The sequence below is a fragment of the Protopterus annectens genome, chromosome 2.part0, assembly GCF_019279795.1.
Source record: "Protopterus annectens isolate FY-2018-M chromosome 2.part0, PAN1.0, whole genome shotgun sequence".
Taxonomy (NCBI): domain Eukaryota; kingdom Metazoa; phylum Chordata; order Ceratodontiformes; family Protopteridae; genus Protopterus; species Protopterus annectens.
In genome coordinates, this window is record NC_056728.1 from 1,114,434,272 (window position 1) to 1,114,453,471 (window position 19,200).

General features: G+C 45.7%; 1 protein-coding gene across 2 annotated transcripts in view; it reads left to right on the forward strand.

Moving 5' to 3' along the window:
* Positions 1-19,200, forward strand: part of SGMS2 (sphingomyelin synthase 2) — a 784,514-nt gene that overhangs the window by 484,801 nt on the left and 280,513 nt on the right. The window lies entirely within an intron of this gene.

Genomic DNA, 19,200 nt, shown 5'->3' on the forward strand with positions numbered 1-19,200 from the left:
TGCTCAATCGATCTTCAGGATGCATACTACCATATACAAATGGACAGGCAATCCCTGAGACATCTATACTACCGGCTGGGAGCCAGTCATTACTAATTCCGAGCTCTGCCCTTTGGTGTCACTACAGCCCCCAGAGTGTTTGCTAAACGTATGGCAGTAGTCACAGCTCACCTGAGGTGTCGAGGATTCCAGGTGTTTCCATTCTTAGACAACTGTCTCCTGATCACCACCACCAAGCATCTACTAACCAAAGCGATCACCACCACCAAGCATCTACTAACCAAAGCAAGAGACACCCCCATTCATCTATGCTCAGAACTGGGAATTACCATAAATTTCAAAAAATCTACCCTGCTGCCATTACAGCATATTACATTCATAGAGGCAGACTTAAACACAGAAAACATGGTAGGAAAACTGCCTCACGACAGGGTACAGACACTGCGTCATCAAGTGTCCATCTTGCTGTTGAGAAAGAAAGTGCATGTGAAGTTTGTTCTAAATGTCTTAGGCACCATGGCAGCTGCTATAACTTTAGTACCTCTAGCATGTCTACGTATGAGAGTCCTACAGTGGCTACTCTCTGCTCAGTGGTCTATGCAGGAGCTACCCATGTTCCATAAGATCTTCATTACAGATTCCTGCAAGAAAGGCCTATGCTGGTGGCTTCAATCCACACAGGTAACTCTGGGTAGGCCGTTCACTCTCTCTCAACCTGTAGCCACAGTGACCACGGATGCTTCCCAGATAAGGTTGGGGGGCATTATCTGGGAAAGACTGTCCAAGGAACTTGGCAGGAACATGAGTACCACTTGCACATTAATGTCCTAGAGAGGAGAGCAGTGCTTGTGGTGTTGCAGGCATTCCAGAGCACTCTTCCACCAGGTACGATTGCAATACAGACAGACAATATGTTGGTAGTGTAGTATATCAATAAACAAGGCAGAACCAAATCCTACCCCCTGTGTCGAGAGGCTCAAAGAGTATGGCAATGGGCAGTCTCTTCTCAATGTTTTCTGATTGTAGTGCATATTCTGGGGAGGTCCAACGTGATAGCGGACAAAATGAGCAGAACAATTCTAATGCCTCACGAGTGCTCCCTAAAACAGGAAATTGCGAACCAGATTTTTTGCAAGTGAGGCGAGCCTTGCTGCGACCTTTTTGTCACGTCCGTGAACACCAAATGCAGCAGCTACCTTGCCCTAATCCCTCCTCTGGGAGAGTCACTGAGGGATGCACTCGTTCACGATTGGCCCTTGGGACTCCTTTATGCCTCTCCCCCATTTCCACTAATCCCCAAAGTTCTACAGAAAGCCAAATCATTGAGTTCCAGGTTAATACTCATCGCTGCATATGGGCCTCGTCAAATCTGGTTTCCTTTCCTATGGCCCCATCTCCTAGAAGAGCTGTGGATTCTGGATTCGGTATCCGATCTTCTGACTCATCATTCAGGAATCCTCCGTCCCTCTATCCAAACCCTCAAACTAACAGCTTGGCTGCTCCACTTCCAATCTTAGCCAGGCTTCCAGACATATCCCCTGCAATGAGACACATTCTAGTTTCATCTCATAAGACAACAACTACAAAGCTTTATGCTAGCAAATAGAAAAGTTTTTCTTGTTGGGCTTATAAGAATAACATAGACCCCCTTCACAGCCCCCATAAGTACAATTCTAGATGTTATGTGATCCTATCTCGCCTACATTCTGACTGATGGGTTCGGAGCCGATCCCTCGGCTCCGACTCGGCACGCTTATGCCAAAGAGCGAAGTCTCTTACTGGCTGAGCTTACCATATCCCAGGATGCACCACTACCAGTCCCCCAGATCTCGTTTGCCGCTAACAAGTGAAGACGTGGTCTCGAGCTGGCTGAGTTAAGTAGTGATTATTTCACTAGTTTTTCTGTCAGGATTTTCTTCATTCTCAACAAAAAGCTGTTTTAACAGCTATTCTTGTGTTTAGAGTGTGTTTGACAAAATTCACTTGGTGAATTCTTGTGTTGTGAGTGTGGACTAGGAGTACCTCTTGTCAGGAAAGGCCTTTCCCGGTCTTTTTATTTGTAGGTAACTTCGGTTCTGTTTCAAATCATTTTATATTTCTCTTCTTTAAAGAAGAACCAGCAGAGAGAAATTATTACAATTACAGAGTTTGTGCTGTGTTTTTGACTAACTCAGAGCATTGCGAGTGATAACTGTAAGCCTATTCTAGGTGTGGTGTTTCTTCCAGTTAGTTTTCTGAAATTTTTTATAATGTCTCAGAATCCTAGGCCTTCGGGCTTTAAGAAATGTGTAAAATGTAGCTTCAAAATGTCCATCACGGACGATCACTCGCTCTGTGTGTATTGCTTAGGGGCAAAACATTTACAGGAATCATGTAGTGTATGTCACGCTTTTTCCTCAAGGGTCCTCCAGGAGAGGAAAAATAAATTAATTCTCAAGGGATTAATTAAACCTTCTTTCGAAGAAGCTTTGGCATCCTCTCCTTCTCCAGCCAAAAAGAAAAGGGCGTCGGCTCCGACCAGTCCGTCGGATCCGACCGCCAAGAAACAAAGGCAGGCCTCTCCTTCGGCTCCAAGGACTTCGGAGCCGAGGTCGGAACGGTCTGCCTCGATGCCACCAGTGTCGACTCCTCTGGCTTCGGAGCCGATGGCTGGGGCATCGAGAGGCGGGTCACCTTCGTCGGCTCCACTGCTCTCGGAGCCGACAAGGGTCGCCCGCTCAGACACTTCCTCCTCGGCGCCGAAGTCCACCTCGGCACCGATGGAATCTGGTGTGTGTATTCCCTCGGCGCCGATACTCATCGAGTCGCCTCGGAGCCGGTCCCCTAGCCCTTTGGGGCCGTTGGAGAGGCCGTCTCGGACCCGTTCTGTTTCCTCTCGGTCTTCGAGGATGTCAGATTCTGATATAGACAGGGTGCTCCAAAGACTATTCCAGTCCCCAGTCTTCCAAAAATTTGTTTCGGTTCCGACCCAGTTGGCTTCGGAGCCGATGACCTTGGCCCACCCCATTGCCATTCCTCCTCCGACTGCTTCGGCTCCGTCGGAGCAGGTGCTGTTGGAGCCGGTGGAGATCTCAGGGTCGGCTCCGACCCTTACTCCAACCCGGGCCTTCGGGTCCGAGTTTGGTACGCGGACGTCTTCGGCTGGACCCGGGGGTGATGTTTCGGGACCTATGCTTTCGGTTCCGAGCCTCCCCCTCGGTGCTTCGGCTGCGGGACTTCCGTCGGCTATCACGGCTCCGGGGACTGGACACTCCCAGGATTCTGGGGGTCCGGCTTTCAGAGCCATGAGGAGTGCCTTTGCCAAGTCCTCTTCGGCCATCTCCCCGGCTTTACCGGCACCTTCCCTAGGCGTGGAGACTGGGTCTTTGGCAGTTCCCCTGTCCGTAGTCAGCGGAGCCCCGGGGCCTGAGGTTACCCCCAGTGGGGGTTCCCCTCCTCCTGAGGGTTCTTCTGAGCTGTCCTCGGAGGAACCCCCAAGGAAGAGATCGTGCAAGAGGAAGCACGTGGACTCCCCCGAGTCTATTACTTCAGACACTGATCTGGATGATGCAGAGGGGTCCCCGAAGTCGTCCTCGGATGATGTCTCATTTGCAGACATCTTAGAGATCCTCAAACAACGAGGCGGCTGGATATCCAAACCCCCCTCTGCTGACGAGTCAGTGCTCCTCAAGGCCTTTGGGGCTCAGCCCTCCGCCTCCTGGGTGTCTCCGCCCTTGACGAGCTTCTGGATTTAGTTTGTCGAGGGCGTGGGAACATCCAGATACCGTGGAACCAGTCCTTCTCGTCCAAATAAATTTTTGTCTGCTCCCCGAGAAGGAGTTCCTTACTAAAGGCGTGGCTGTAGATGCCATGGTGGTGGCATCTGCTACACAACAGGACGTGGCAGAGGCTTCAACGTCCGGCCATCCTCCTAATAAGGAGTCTAGGAGCATGGACCGGTGCGGAGCACACCCTGACTTCAGCGGCCTTTACGTTAAGGTCTCTGAATTATTTGGCACATTTTACCAGGCTTCAGAGGGATCTGGTCAAGGAGTTGTCAGATTCCTCTCGGTAACCTACCTGAGCAGCTAGCCCAGTCGGTTAGCTCTCAGTTGGCTATCCTTACGTCAATTTCTAACTCGTCCATGAGGCTCATTTCCTATGCGGCCGAAGGCGGGTAGAGCGGCAGGCACAGGCGTAGCTCTCGGAGACAAGCCTGGCTCCGCTTGTGTCAGTTCGGAGGCCTTCAAGTCTTCCTTCGCCGACGCTCCCTTTGATGGGTCCTCCTTGTTTGGACCCAAGGTTAAAGACACCCTTACCCGCTGTGAGCAAGAGGGAAAAACTTTATCTGCCGTAGGTGCCCGTTATTCCACTCCCTTTCGGCCTTACCCCAAGGCTAAAGGAGGGGAAAATGTGGTTCCGCAAATCTCGAAAGTTTTTCTCTCAACAGCAGGAAGATTCCCTTCCAGAGGCAGAGGACGGGAAATTTTTCAGGAGACGCCATCCCAGAGGCGGCAGAGGGCCCCGCAATTCTGGAGACCGCGAGTCCTTTCGTGGCTCTTCAGCCTCCCACACGTCATGAGGGATTGCCCGGCTGTGCTGCTCGAGCCAGTCGGGTGTCGTTGCCAAGCACCTAAAAGCCTGGGAGTCAATCACTCAGGACAGATGGGTGCTTCGGATCATTGCCGGAGGTTACACCATCCCATTCACATACTCCCCACCGTCCAAAAGAATCCCGGACCCACCACCCAGTCAAAGGGAAATAGCAGCCGCAGAAGCTTTAAAGCTGCTAGAAAAGGAGTCATCCAACCGGTCCCCACAGACCAGATCGGATCAGGAAATTACTCCAGGTTCTTTTAGTGCCAAAAAAGACAGGGGACCTGAGACCAATATTGGATCTCAGCAGACTGAACCAATCCGTCACGAAATCCAAATTCCGAATGGTCACGTTGCAATCCATTCTCCCACTGTTGGAGAAGGATGTTTGGATGTGCTCCATAGACCTCAAGGACGCCTATTATCACATACCGATACATCAGGCGTCCAGGAGGTATCTGCGCTTCAGCCTGGGAGTCAGTCATTACCAATTTTGCGCTCTGCCCTTTGGCCTCACCACAGCCCCCAGGGTGTTCACCAAGTGTTTGGCAGTAGTGACGGCTCACCTGAGAAGTCTTGGATTCCAAGTGTTTCCCTATCTGGACGACTGGCTCCTGACTGCAACCACCAGGCATCTACTAATGGACAACCTCAAAGCCACCATCTCCCTGGGTGTTACCCTGGGGATTACATTCAATTGGTCAAAGTCTGTCTTGCTGCCCTCTCAACGCATAAGGTTCATAGGAGCAGAGATAGACTCAAGATTGATGCGCGTCTTTCTTCCTGCCGAAAGGATCCAAACTTTACAGGGCCAGGTTCAAGCTCTAATCTCGAGATCCAAAGCCCCAGCCAGGATGGTTCTACAAGTTCTAGGCTCTATGTCTGCCACGGTTCTTTTAGTTCCTCTGGCAAGATTGCACATGAGGATTCTTCAGTGGCTATTGTCAACGCAATGGTCCTTTCAGGATCTTCCCCTCAATCATCTCATCATGATTACGGAAATATGCAAAAGGGACCTTCGCTGGTGGCTTCAGACATCCAATTTGGATCAAGGAAACCCCTTTGTTCTTCCCTCTCCAGTGGTTACCCTGACGACAGATGCTTCCCAGATAGGGTGGGGGGGGCATTGTCTGGGCAGGCTAGTTCAGGGCTCCTGGCTTCCAGACGAAGCTCTTCTTCACATCAATGTGTTGGAGATGAGGGCTGTACTTCTATCCCTACAAGCCTTACACAAGTTTCTTCCTCAGGGCGTCATCGCCATCCACACAGACAACATGTCGGTGGTCTGGTATCTGAACAAACAAGGAGGGACCAGATCGTACCCCCTTTGCAGAGAGGCCATGAGAGTGTGGGAATGGGCTGTAGCTACCAACCGCTTCTTGGTAGCGACCCACATTCCGGGAAGATCAAATATTTTGGCAGACAAATTAAGCAGGACAATTCTCTCTCCTCACGAGTGGTCTCTAAACCACACAGTAGCAGCTCAGGTTTTCAGGAGATGGGGGACGCCGTGCTGCGACCTATTTGCAACTCCACTAAACACCAAGTGCCAAAGGTTCTTCTCCTTGATCCCACATCAGGGAGTACCAGCCATGGATGCTCTAGCACAACCTTGGCCAACAGGGCTACTTTATGCCTTTCCTCCAATTCCGCTTCTTCCCAGAGTTATTCAAAAAGCTTCTCGACTGGGCTCTTCAATGATACTGATTGCCCCGTACTGGCCTCGTCAGGTATGGTTTCCCTACCTGAAGAAGCATGCAGTGGACGATCCGTGGACTTTAGACCTGATTCCGGACTTGCTAATCCATCAGTCGGGACATCGGCATCAGTCCCTTCAATCTTTGAAATTGACAGCTTGGCTCCTCCACTTCCGACTTTAGTCAGAAGGCACCCACTAGACCCGGAAGTTGTTCACATTTTATCTTCTGCCCACAAACCCACCACTAACAAATTGTACCTTAGTAAGTGGAAGAGGTTTGCTATCTGGGCTCAACTCAAGGGCTTAGACCCTATCACTGCTCCTGTCCCAGAGGTCTTGAAATTCTTAACATCCCTGTTTAATCAGGGATCTTCTGTCTTAACTATTAAAGTCCAACTAGCGGCTATCTCTAAATTCCACGAATCCATGGATCCTCCTTTGATGAGCAGCAGACTATGCAAAACTTTCATTAAAGGTGCGAGCCTATTAAGACCACCAATTTTTCATCCTGCACCTCCGTGGGACCTTGATTTGGTGCTTCGCGCATTAACATCTCCCCCTTTCGAACCGGCTGCTACATGCAAGTTAAAATATCTGTCTTGGAAAACTGCCTTCTTAGTTGCAATTACTTCGGCAAGAAGAGTTTCAGAGCTTCAAGCCCTGTCTATTAAGCCACCGTACTTGATTTTCCACAAGGACAGAGTATCACTTAGGCCTAATCCATCCTTTGTCCCAAAGGTCTGTTCTAGTTTCTGCCTCCAACAATCTCTAGAGCTACCAGTTTTCTTCCCAAAATTCTCCAATGAAGCAGAATACACTCTTCATAAATTGGATGTTCACAGGCAACTACGCTTCTATTTAGACAGGACTCAGCAACTTCGTAAGTCAGACCAGTTGTTTGTGTCCTTCTCAGATAATAAACTGGGCCAAACCATCACAAAAGCTACTATCTCAAAATGGATCAGAGATTGCATAACTCAGGCTTATTCTTCTTCGAATAAGCAACTTAAAACATCTATCAAGGCTCATTCTACCAGAGCTATGGCTACTTCTATAGCTTTTCATTCCAAGCTCGCTATATCGAAATCTGTGCTGCGGCTACTTGGTCCAATCACACTTTCATTTCCCACTAGAAATTGGATGTGGCAACTAAAGGGCGAGCTTCATTTGGTTCCACGGTACTCAGGAGTGTTTTCCAGTGGGCCACCCAGGATTCAGGTGCTAGGACGCTGTCCCATCAGTCAGAATGTAGGCGAGATAGGATCACATAACATCTTTTAGTTATGTACTCACCATAACTTCAGATGTTTGGGATCCATCTCCTACATTCCTAATACCCACCCTCCTTCCCCTGCCTTGGAGATCAGAAGAGATTGAACGGTTTTGAGTTCTACTGTTTATCTTGTTTCATCTGACTATGTTATATAAGCAGGGTGTGCATGTGTGCATGTATGCGGACAAACTAGATCTGGGGAACTGGTAGTGGTGCATCCTGGGATATGGTAAGCTCAGCCAGTAAGAGACTTCGCTCTTTGGCATAAGCGTGCCGAGTCGGAGCCGAGGGATCGGCTCCGAACCCATCAGTCAGAATGTAGGCGAGATGGATCCCAAACATCTGAAGTTATGGTGAGTACATAACTAAAAGATTTCTTAGCAGACATTTTTAATGAAGGTGCAGCAGCAGCTACCAGACGAGTACAATTAGCCGCCATGTCTAACTACCACATAGGAGACATGGGATCAAAAATAATGTCTCTCAGATTGTGCAAAGCTTTCCTGAGAGGTACATTTTTACTAAGGCCTCCGATAAGGGAACCACCACCTCCTTGGGAACTCAATTTGGTACTGTCTACTGTAATTCTTCCACCAAATGAACCAGCTTCCTCTTGTCAACTAAAATTTCTAACCTGGAAAACAGCCTTTTTGGTAGCCATTACTTCAGCTAGGAGGGTTTCAGAACTTCAAGATCTACGCCCTCCCTATTTAGTTTTTCACAAAGACAGAGTCTGTCTTGGAACAAATCCTTCATTCCTTCCCAAAGTATGTTCTGAGACCAACTGGAATAAAGTCCATTGACCTGCCTGTTTTCTTTCCAAACTATGGCAACAAGGCAAAATATAAGCTACACCAATTGGATGTCCACAGGCAGTTATGCTTCTACTTGCATAGAACAATGGAATTTAGAAAATCTGACCAGTTATTCGTCTCCTGCTCAGATAACAGGAAAGGTGCAGCAATATCAAAAGTTACCTTGTCAAAATGGCTTACTGACACTATTACCTATGCATATAATTCTCAGCACAAACAACTGCCAGGAAAGATTAAAGGCCACTTAAGAGCTTTGTCATCTTCAGCCGCCTTTCAGGCCAGATTACCTATGGACTCAAATCTGTGCTGCAGCCACATGGGTCAAACATCATACTTTTGCTCCTCATTACAAAGTAGACGTGGCTTCTCGGAACATGGCTTCCTTTGGTTCCAGTGTTCTGAAGAGTTTATTCCCTTGAGCCACCCAAGAAAAAAGGTGCTAGGGAAGCTGTCCCAACCAGCAGGAATGAAGGTGAGATAGGACAACATAACATTAAGAAGTGGTATGTAGTCACCATAATGTTCCATGTTTGTTGTCCATAATCTCACCTTCATTCTTGCGTCCCACCCTCCTTCCCCCAACCTTTGCTCCTGGAGGATCGAGAGGAATTTTTTATTGATTGTGAATTGTGTTCTCTGCTTCCCTTCTTGCCTCTTGAAACATAGGCTAATAACTATTACCATTGGAATTTGGTAAATGATTTCAAATGTATTAGTGTTTTGCAAACAAGATCTGGGTAATCTTCGCTAAGGATGATGGGATAGGGTATAACCTTGAGCCAGTGGAAGCTCTCGAGCTTTAGTAATAGGGTGAGTCAGAACTGATGCTCGGTTCCAAACCCAGCCAGCAAGAATGAAAGCGAGATTATGGATAACAAACATGAAACGTTAGTGAGTACTTCTTATTCTGCCTTCTTGAGACCTCAATTTTGTACTTGAAAAACTGTCTCAGGCTCCTTTTGAGCCTGCTTTTTCAGCGTCCTTTTAACATTGTTCTTGGAAGACTGTTCTTCTTTTGGCTCTCACTTTAACCAAGAGTGTCTGTCTGAGCTTCAGGCTCTAATGACACGGTGTCTCTTTGAGCTAATCCTTCTTTTATGCCCAGAGTGGTCAATGAGTTGTCCCTTAATCAGTATTTTCACCTACTTTCCTTTTTCCTTCTCCCACCTTCTTTTTTCCTTTTCCCACCTTCCTTCCTTTTTCCTTCTCTGCAGTCTACTAGTGAGAAGGTTCTTTACACCTTGCATAGACAGCTCAGGTATTATTTAGATAAGGCAAAAGCTTTTTGCAAGTCTGAGCCGCTTTTTGTTTCTTTTCATCCCAGAACTTTGGATTTGGCTGTTTCTAAGCAAACCATCTCCTCCTGAATTTCTAAGGCCATTTAATTTTTTTTTTTTTTTTTTTTTTTTTTTTTTATTCTTTTCATGGCAAATGTCTTTCTTCATCAGTAAAATCATATTCTACTAGAGCAGTTGCATCCTCTAATGCCTTTTTCAAGGGTTTGGACATTGATTCCATCCTTAAGGCTACTACTTGGTTCTCTGTTCATACTTTCACTAAGCATTACAAATTGGATGTTATTTCCAAGGCCAGAGCAGATGTTCATCGTGTTTCACTGTTGCAGTCATTACTCTTGGGTTATCCTGCTGGCAGGCTACCCGCAGTTGGCCAGAATTCCAAAGTCTAGATCCGGCGTCGGTTGCTGTCGCCTCTTCCCTGACGTCAGTGCGCCAGGGGTATAAAAGATGCAGCCGACGCCATTTTCTTCAGTCTTTCTTGCCGCGCGGTGCCCGAAGCAAAAGCAGTTCGCAAGTGCCGGTCGGCCGACTCCTGAGATTTTCAAATCTGAATTTCAGAACCGAAGTCTTCATTAAAGCTAAGTACCCTGTTGGGGAAACTTTTTTCTTGCTCCAGACCGATGTCAGAAAAAGTTAGCAATTGTATTTCTTGTGTGAAGCAAATACCTCATAAGGATTTTCACTCTTACTGTATTCCTTGCCTAGGCCCTGATCACAACGTTGCTAGCTGTCGGTTTTGTGTTAGATTTAACCAACGCACTATCAAGCGTCGGTTCAATTTTGCATTTCATTACTTTGGCCAAAGATTTAATTATATAATGCCGGAGGAACAGCCGACAACCGGAGGGTACAAAAAACGCAAGGACAAGGATAGGCATCCGAGGTCCAAAACCGATGACGAAGCCTCTTCTAGGCCGGTTCGCCGGTTCTCAGTGTGCCGCTTTCGCAGCCCCTGGCGCCTGCTACCTCAGAGCCACAGGCCGCTACCGACTCCCACGTGGAGCCGACTGGGCCTCTGGAAACTCAAGGTATTGGACACTCGGAAATCATTCCCTCAGATGGGTCCGGAGCCGCTGAGCAGGCATCGGCTTCTGAGGGTGTCTTCAGACCTACACAACTATATGTTAAGCCATCTTCAGCTTCAAAGACTAAATCAGCTCTAAAGACAAAGAAACAAGTACAGCATTCTCCTACTTAGACTTCCATACCTAAAAAACAGATGCTCAAAATGGCTGAAGACCTAATTACTTTGATCAGGGGCTTCCATCCCCCTCCTGATGAGAAGCCTAGGCAAGAGACAGAGTATGATTCTTCTGATCAGGTATCTATTTCCTCTGATTCCTCTTCTGAACAGGATTACTCCATGCTTCCCTATGAGGATTCTGATGCTGAAGAATCCATTCCTTCAGCCTCTCCTCCTGAGGACTATTCTTTTGGGGAAACACTGCATACTATGAGGGAGCATTTCCATTGGGAGAGCCAAGATTATTCTGAATCCAAGAAAAGGCTCAGAGACTTTCTGCTTTCCTCAGCACAGACCCCTTGCTATTCCACCTGTCCTAGACATTGTAGATTATGTATTTTCAGAGTCCGGACTGTCCCCTGACTCTTTACCCCCTGCACCTGCTAAGCCAGACAGATACTACAGGGTCCCGGATTCTCATGAATTCGTATACAAAAACCCTGCTGCTGACCCTGAAACTATATCTCAGGGTCCCAAGGGGGTTAAAGCTTCCACTGCAAAAAACCCTGTCCCCTCTGATAGGGATTCTAGGGCACTAGACAGATGGGGAAAAAAAGTTTACACTTCTGCCACCCTGGCTGTGAGGGCTTTAAATTGTCAATTTAATATGCTTAAATATCAGCAATATTTAATGTCTCTACTTAAACAGAAAATGTTGACAAATACTGAATGTTCAGAGAACAAGGAATTGCAGGATTTATTGCATGCAACTGAACAAGTGGGAAAGCACACTTTGCAGTGTGGTTATGATTCACTGGAGGCCTCTTGCAGGGCCGCTGTTACAGGTTCTGTTATTAGAAGGCATGCTTGGTTAAAGGAACAGAATCTGCCTGATCATGTTAAAGTAAAATTATTAGATGCACCATTACATCATGATACTTTGTTTGGTACTAAAGCAGAAGAGGTGTTGAAAAAAATGGAGGATAAAGCAAAATCCATGCAAACAGTCAAGGATTTCTTACAGGTACAGCCACCCAGGTTTAGCAGGAACTGGCCTTCTAAAATTGGTCCTTTCCAGTCTCAGACAGACCACAAAGAGGCAGATACAGGCATCCCAGAGGCAGATCTCAGCCCCAAGGTTCATACACGCCTAAACAACGGGGTGCTCCTACCTCCAAAAGCGGAGAAGACAAATCTCAGCCTTACAGGAAACAGTCCCAATGACTTTCCCCTACCAGTTCCAAGCAGTTTTCTTTTGACAGCCCCCTTAGGGGGAAAGCTAGCACTTTTTTCATCAAATTGGAAAATAGTTACCCAAGACAAATGGGTCCTGAACATAGTGTCCCAAGGCTACAGGTTCCATTTTCACACTCTACCAAGGTCAAAGGACATGCCAGACCTGCCACACAATCAATGGGCAGAGGCACAAAAACAAATTACAACCCTCATGGATATGAGGGTCATTCAGCAAGTACCACAGCAAGAGCAGGGGCAAGGATTTTATTCCAGACTTTTCCTAGTACCCAGGAAGGACAAAACCTGGAGACCAATTCTGGACCTGTCTATACTAAATATGTTTCTGGAAGTTCCAAAATTCAAAATGTTGACTCTTCAGCAGCTACTGCCCATGCTGGGCAAGAGGGCTTGGCTCATAACTTTGGACCTAAAGGAGGCATACCTGCATGTTCCAATCAAACAATCTTGCAGAAGATACCTCAGATTCATAGCTGGCTCAATGCATTACCAATTCTCTGCACTGCCCTTTGGCTTATCTACTGCGCCCAGGGTCTTTACAAAATGCCTGGCACCAGTAATTGCGTTTTGCAGACAAAAAGGAATTCAAATATATCCCTGTTGGACGACTGCCTAATTCAAGCAGAGAACAAAGACACTCTTAGAAAGAATCTTGCATTTGTAAAAAGATTACTAATTGGCCTAGGGTACACAGTAAACGAAAAGAAATCAAAACTAGTGCCCTCTCAAGAGATAATATTCCTGGGTGCAAGCTTAAATGCAACTGCCCAGATGGCTTATCTCACGCCAGACAAGCAAAAACAACTGACTACTTACTTCAAGAAATTGGCAACAAAAACCCACTTATCTGCAAGGAAAATCCTGCGGGCCTTGGGTTTCATGGCATCCTGCATTCTTCTAATTCCATATGCCAGACTGCATATGAGGAAACTACAATGGTATCTGAAAAGTGTTTGGACTCAGCATTGCCACAGCCTGGAGACAGTAATTGCACTCATTCCCTGCCTACAACAGGAGTTTCGATGGTGGGCAGAAGCCTGTCACCACAACAAGGGTCTGCCATTCAGTTTACTCACAGCCAGACAGACACTGACAATGGGTGCATCAGATTATGCCTGGGGGTCCATATGGCAGAAAAATATATTCAGGGCACATGGCCTGCAAACCAGATGCATCTCCACATCAATCAAAAAGAGATGCTAGCTGTACAAAATGCCCTGAGAGATTTCAAGGACCTACTTCATCCAGGACAGTTACTGATAAAGACAGACAACACTACGGTCATGTGGTACATAAACAAGCAGGGAGGTACACATTCCTACCCCCTCTGCAGACAAGCAATGACCTTATGGGACACGGCGTTGGCTTTTCAAGTTCACTGGCAAGCACAATTCCTGCCAGGAAAAGCAAATACTCTGGCAGACGAACTAAGCAGAAACCTAATGGATCCCCACGAATGGAAACTGGATCCACAAGTCTTCAACATGATAATAAGGAAATGGGGATGCCCAGACATAGATGTATTTGCCTCCCCTCACAACTGTCAATTGCAGAGATTTTGCACAAGGATTTACCACAAGCAAGCATGGAAAGTGGACGCCCTATCATTCAGCTGGAAAAATCTAACAGTATTTGCTTTTCCCCCACTGCCTCTCCTTCCCAGAGTACTCCTAAAGGTCAGACAAGAGAAGCCAAAAATGATTCTGATTGCACCAGACTGACTACGCCAGCACTGGTACCCAATCCTATAGAGCTTGTCTCAAGGTCCAGCATGGATATTGCCTCAAACTTCTCACTTGCTGACCCAACAAAACAATCAGATCCTGCACAGCCAACTCAGGACCTTAAACCTGGCAGCATGGTGGATAATATAGCCATTCAGAACACTCCTCTTTCAAAAGCTGTTATGGATGTTATCTTGGAGGCCAGGAGGCCCAGTACCAGAAAATCTTATGCAGAAAAATGGAAGAGATTCTTGGAACCAGGAACAAGGCATTGACACGTCTGTACCAAATATTCCTCAGATTTTACAATACCTAACTGAGATGCTGAACAAAGGCTTTTCTTTCTCATCAATTAAGATTCATGCCTTTGCCATTTCTGCACATTACAATACGGAACCACCTATCTTTTCTCATCCTTTAATAAGGCAGTACCTCAGAGGGGCCAAAAACATTAGGCCTCCAAGGAGAGCACCAATTCCGGCCTGGGACCTCAATTATGTTTTGGAAAAAACTTACACTGCCTCCTTTCGTGCCAGCATCAACAGCAGATATAAAATTCTTATCCTGGAAAGCAGCTCTGCTCCTAGCCATAACCTGTGCAAGGCAAGTCTCTGAGTTACAAGCACTCATGGCTGTGGAACCTTTCATCATTTTTCATCCAGACAGGGTTTCTCTGAGGACAAACCCTACATTTATGCCTAAGGTGGTGTCCAGTGTGGCCCTCAACCAAACCATTCACTTGCCTACCTTTTACCCAAATCCACAGAACAAGGGTGAGAAAATTCTGCATTCTTTGGACATACACAGGCAGTTGCGCTTCTACTTGGACAGAACTAAAGCTTTCAGAAAGACTGAGCAACTTTTAGTGTCATATGCTGCAGGATCACAAGGAAACGTTATCTCAAAACAGATTATTTCTAAATGGATAGGCCATTGCATCCGTTTCTGCTACTTTCAGCATGGCAAATCAATGCCTAAGAGCATTAGACCTCATTCCACCAGAGCATCAGCCACTTCAGCAGCCTTCCTCAGAGGAGTACCAACCAAAGAAATCTTAGAGGCTACAACTTAGAGTTCAGTGCACACCTTTACAAAGCACTACCACTTGCCTAAGTCCAGAGCAGGCTTCGCCACTGCAGTTCTGCAGGGCCTCATAGCCTCTCCTAATCCTATTTAGCCCAGCCACCCATCCTCAGCTTTGGGATTCTACCCAAGAGTAATGACTGCAACAGTGAAACACGATGAACATAGTACAGTTGTGTACCTACCATAAATGTAGATGTTCAAGTGTATTCACTGTTGCAGTCCGGGTTACCCTTCCACCACCCCCCTTCTCTTTGCTGGGACTTATCTGCACTTCTCTGTCCTATACAACCTTTTTGGTGTATTTGCTTGTAGATGAAGGAAATGCTATTTTTGTGCATGCATTTCTGATTGGTATATGTTTCAGCCTACCTATTTGGGGCACCTGACATCTGGGGCAAGAAAAACTGAAGAAAATAGCGTCGGCTGCATCTTTTATACCCCCGGCGCACTGACGTCAGGGAAGAGGTGACAGCAACCGACGCCGGACCTAGACTTTGGAATTCTGGCCGACTGCGGGTAGCCTGCCAGCAGGATAACCCAAGAGTAATGACTGCAACAGTGAATACACTCGAACATCTACATTTATGGTAGGTACATAACTGTACTGTTTTGCAAGGGCTATTCTGCATGGGTTTGTAGAGGAATCTTCTGTGCCTTCCTCCTCCCAGGCTTCTTCATAAGCTCTTGTACTCTCCCTTATGTAAAGAACACTGCAACAGTGATATGGAAGGACATAGTACAGTTGTATAAAATTTTACCATAACAGTAGATGTCCTTTTTTCATTGTTGCTGTATTTGATCCCTACCTCCTCCCCCCTTGTTTCTTGCTCTTGCTTGCTGTTTTTGTTGTCCTCTTGGTTGAGGAGTCCTTGTTTCCTTTTTCCTTCAGTTTTTTCCCCCTGTTTTGGATTTACATGTTATCTTTTGTCCCTGGCGGTATTCCGTTCCTCTTGGGGCTTTTCATTTCTGAGTGTTTTCATCCATACATCACCTTTATGCCCTACACCTTAGGCAGGGAGTATACATGTGATGTACAGGGTTTACGAGACTGAAGACTTTGGTATACTCGCCAAACATTGGGCTTTCCTTGGCAGGAGATCCCTTATGTAAAGAATACTGCTACAGTGAAAAGAAGGACATCTATTCTTATGGTAAGATTTTACACAACTGTACTTTCTTTTTGACTGTAGCAGTGAATTGTCAATATACAAAATCTGTTGGCCTGAACTTGTCCCTAATATTGTCATTACCTATCATACAACTGCCTGTCCAAAATAATCACCATGTCTTTTTCTTGGAGTCCCTCCAACGCAACTTTAAAATGCATGTGATGACTTTTTTTTTTTTTTTTTTTGCACAACTGCCTCATAAAATAAATTTAAGGACTTTACTACCCTCTCTGTGAAGTAGTATTTTCTGAAGTACATCTTGAAATGCTTCCTTTAAAGCTACCACTCATTCTTTCTTCCCACCTTTGTCTTTTCTGTAACTTCTCCCACCCACATTGGCCCCAGACAGTGAGGTACAGCTAAATCCTATTCCCCTTTCTCTTTTCCATTGTAATGTCTACATGTCAGTCTTTCTGGGTTTATCTGTTTCACAGCCTCTCTGAACTCTTAAAACATTTTGGTAACTCTGTATTCTTTCTTATGTCATGATTTCCTTTTATCTGTATGACCTCCAGAACTGTACACATGATCCCAGGTGTGGCTTTCCCTGTACTCATCTCAGTGGAGTGATGACCTCAGTATCTTGTGAATGCAGTCCTTGTTTTATACACTCAGTATCTTACTGACCTTCACCACAGCCTTCTCACTTTGCAGAGCATGCATGATTCAGCTTAAGGATGACTGTTATACCCAAATTCTTTTCTCTGTGTTCTGTGAAAGGTCAGTCCAGAAAGACTGTGTTTTTCCGCAGCATTCAAGTTCATAACCTTGTACTTTTTATATCAAATCCCTGCCTCCAGCACCAGCTGCCACATCTTTCTGGTGACCAACCTTCTCAGTCAGTCAGTTGTTATTGTACCAGGTTTTGTACCACTGACATTTACAGCTTGAGTATACTCTCCAAACTAATGTGACATTTGAAGTAAATATTACTGCAAAGACATCTGTGTTATTCCATTGTTTACTGGCTTTCCTGCTGTTATTTACCTTCTGACAACCCCTGTCCTTCTAGTCAGCTAAGTTATGATCCACTCTGCTGTTTTATCCCCACTCTATATGCTTTAATTTTCCTTCTAACCTCCTGTGAATCGCATCCTCCGTAGCCTCACTGAAGTGCAGATACTGCATTTACTGGAAAGCTCAGCCAGGCTCTGCCACAACTTGCTGTGAAGGAAAGGTTAGTTTGTTTTTGCTTTCTTGCATTTTGTATTACTTTACTGACTTATTCTATTTTGTATATTGTGATTTTTTATACTGTGTTTTACTTGTATTCTACTTTTAATTGCATATTTAAACTAGGAAATAAACCACAGCTGTGTCTCTTATGAGTCACACACAAATTATTTTTTTTATCACCCTGGTATTGTGTTTTTAAGCTCAACTGTCTAGTTGCCTGCTCCTTATTTTTTTGCCCACATATGTCCTTCCCTCTCCTCTTTCATTGGCTGTTGTAAGCACAAGGTTTTCATTTTGTGAAATCACTCCCCTTCAGCTGTTTACATTTATTGGCCATCCCACTTTATTCCATAGAACCAGAATACAAAGTGCCCATCCCCTTCCAATCTGTCTTGCTCTTTTAAAATTAGTGTCTCTCCACTTAGATAGCTAAAGCTTAGTTATCCCCCTTCATATCTAATTGTTTAGTGAAAACTGCAGCTCTTACTATATTAACCTATTTTTCTTGAAAAGAATGCAACATCTACTCCATGACCACCAATTAGTGGAGAGCCCACATTCTGCCTGTCAGTAGTCATTGTGGGATTAGTGCTTAGAGAGATTATTTCCATTATTTCCTGGAGAATGCTGGTCACCAGAAAGCCCTAATAACTGCTTCATAGGTGCCAGCTTAGAATTTGTGCTTATATTTTGCTCCTGGTGAGAGAAGGAGCAGAGTGCATGGATTCATGAGTGTTTCTGGTTGGGCAGTGAGCATCTGTGCTTGATGTTCCTGATTGGCCTGGTTGCTATTCAAGGCATCTTCTAGGAAAAGGCAACAACAAGCCTACAGACCCTTGCATCATCTGTGACAAGACTGTGGATCACCAAACAGGCTGTAGCCTGCTTCTCATCTTGAGATTGGTGCTAATGTTTTGCTTCTAGTGTAAGAAGAAGCAATGAAGAGCACTAGTAGTAGCCAGACAGTAGCCATTCATGCAACTTCCCTCTTTTCATCATTCTTGACAAGCAATTCTTTCTTTTCAGTAAGTTCCGCTTGATTTGTCTGTAATTCATCAGTGTCTACTTGCTAGTTTCCCCTCAAGTGTTTGGCAGTACCTTGTATAGACTCATGCACCTTGGCAGTACCTTGTATAGACTCATGCACCTTGAGTGACATTTTTCCTGTAAAAGCACAATTGAAGTGTCATCAGTACCTAGCTGCACACAGGACAACTAGTTTGCAGTGACAAGCACTACCCCCAGTGTTGCAAACCAGATACTCCTGACATTGCTTTATATTCTCACTCCATTTGTCTAATCAATACAAAAGGGTCTGTTGCCATGGATATGAACTTCCCTACTATCTCCTTTACCAACTTGGTGGATATGGGCACCTAAGGCAATCTAGAATTTTTTTCATGTTTACTGGCTTGAGTTAATTCTCAAACAAACTGGTATAGTATGTGAGAGATGTATTTATATAGTGTCACTAGAGGCAAAGCTCACATAAAAGCACTCCTAATGTCATTAAGGTTCTCAGTACTACACACACTGCACCCATCACACACAATTCAAAGCAGACACATGACCCACACATTCTGAGGCACTTAAATGTAGCCTTCCTAAACCCCAAAGACCTCCTGGTGAACTACACATAACAAATACCCTCAGCAGCCCCGAATGCACTCTTACAAAATAACATCCACATCAACACTTACAGCTACATTTCATGGAGCCTCTACTTCTAAGCCCATAAGGCAAGCCACCTCACAATCCAACATTCTGGAAATTGGAGACTCCATTGTGAGACACAGTGATGTCCCTCTCACCAGTCTGGGCAAGGAGAAAGTCATGGTCAGTTGCTTATCAGGGTCTAGGATCCACCACATTACATATACACTTAGGTCATTGGACCACAAGTACCAGTACAACTCCATTGTAGTCCATCTGTGTGTAATTGACTTGA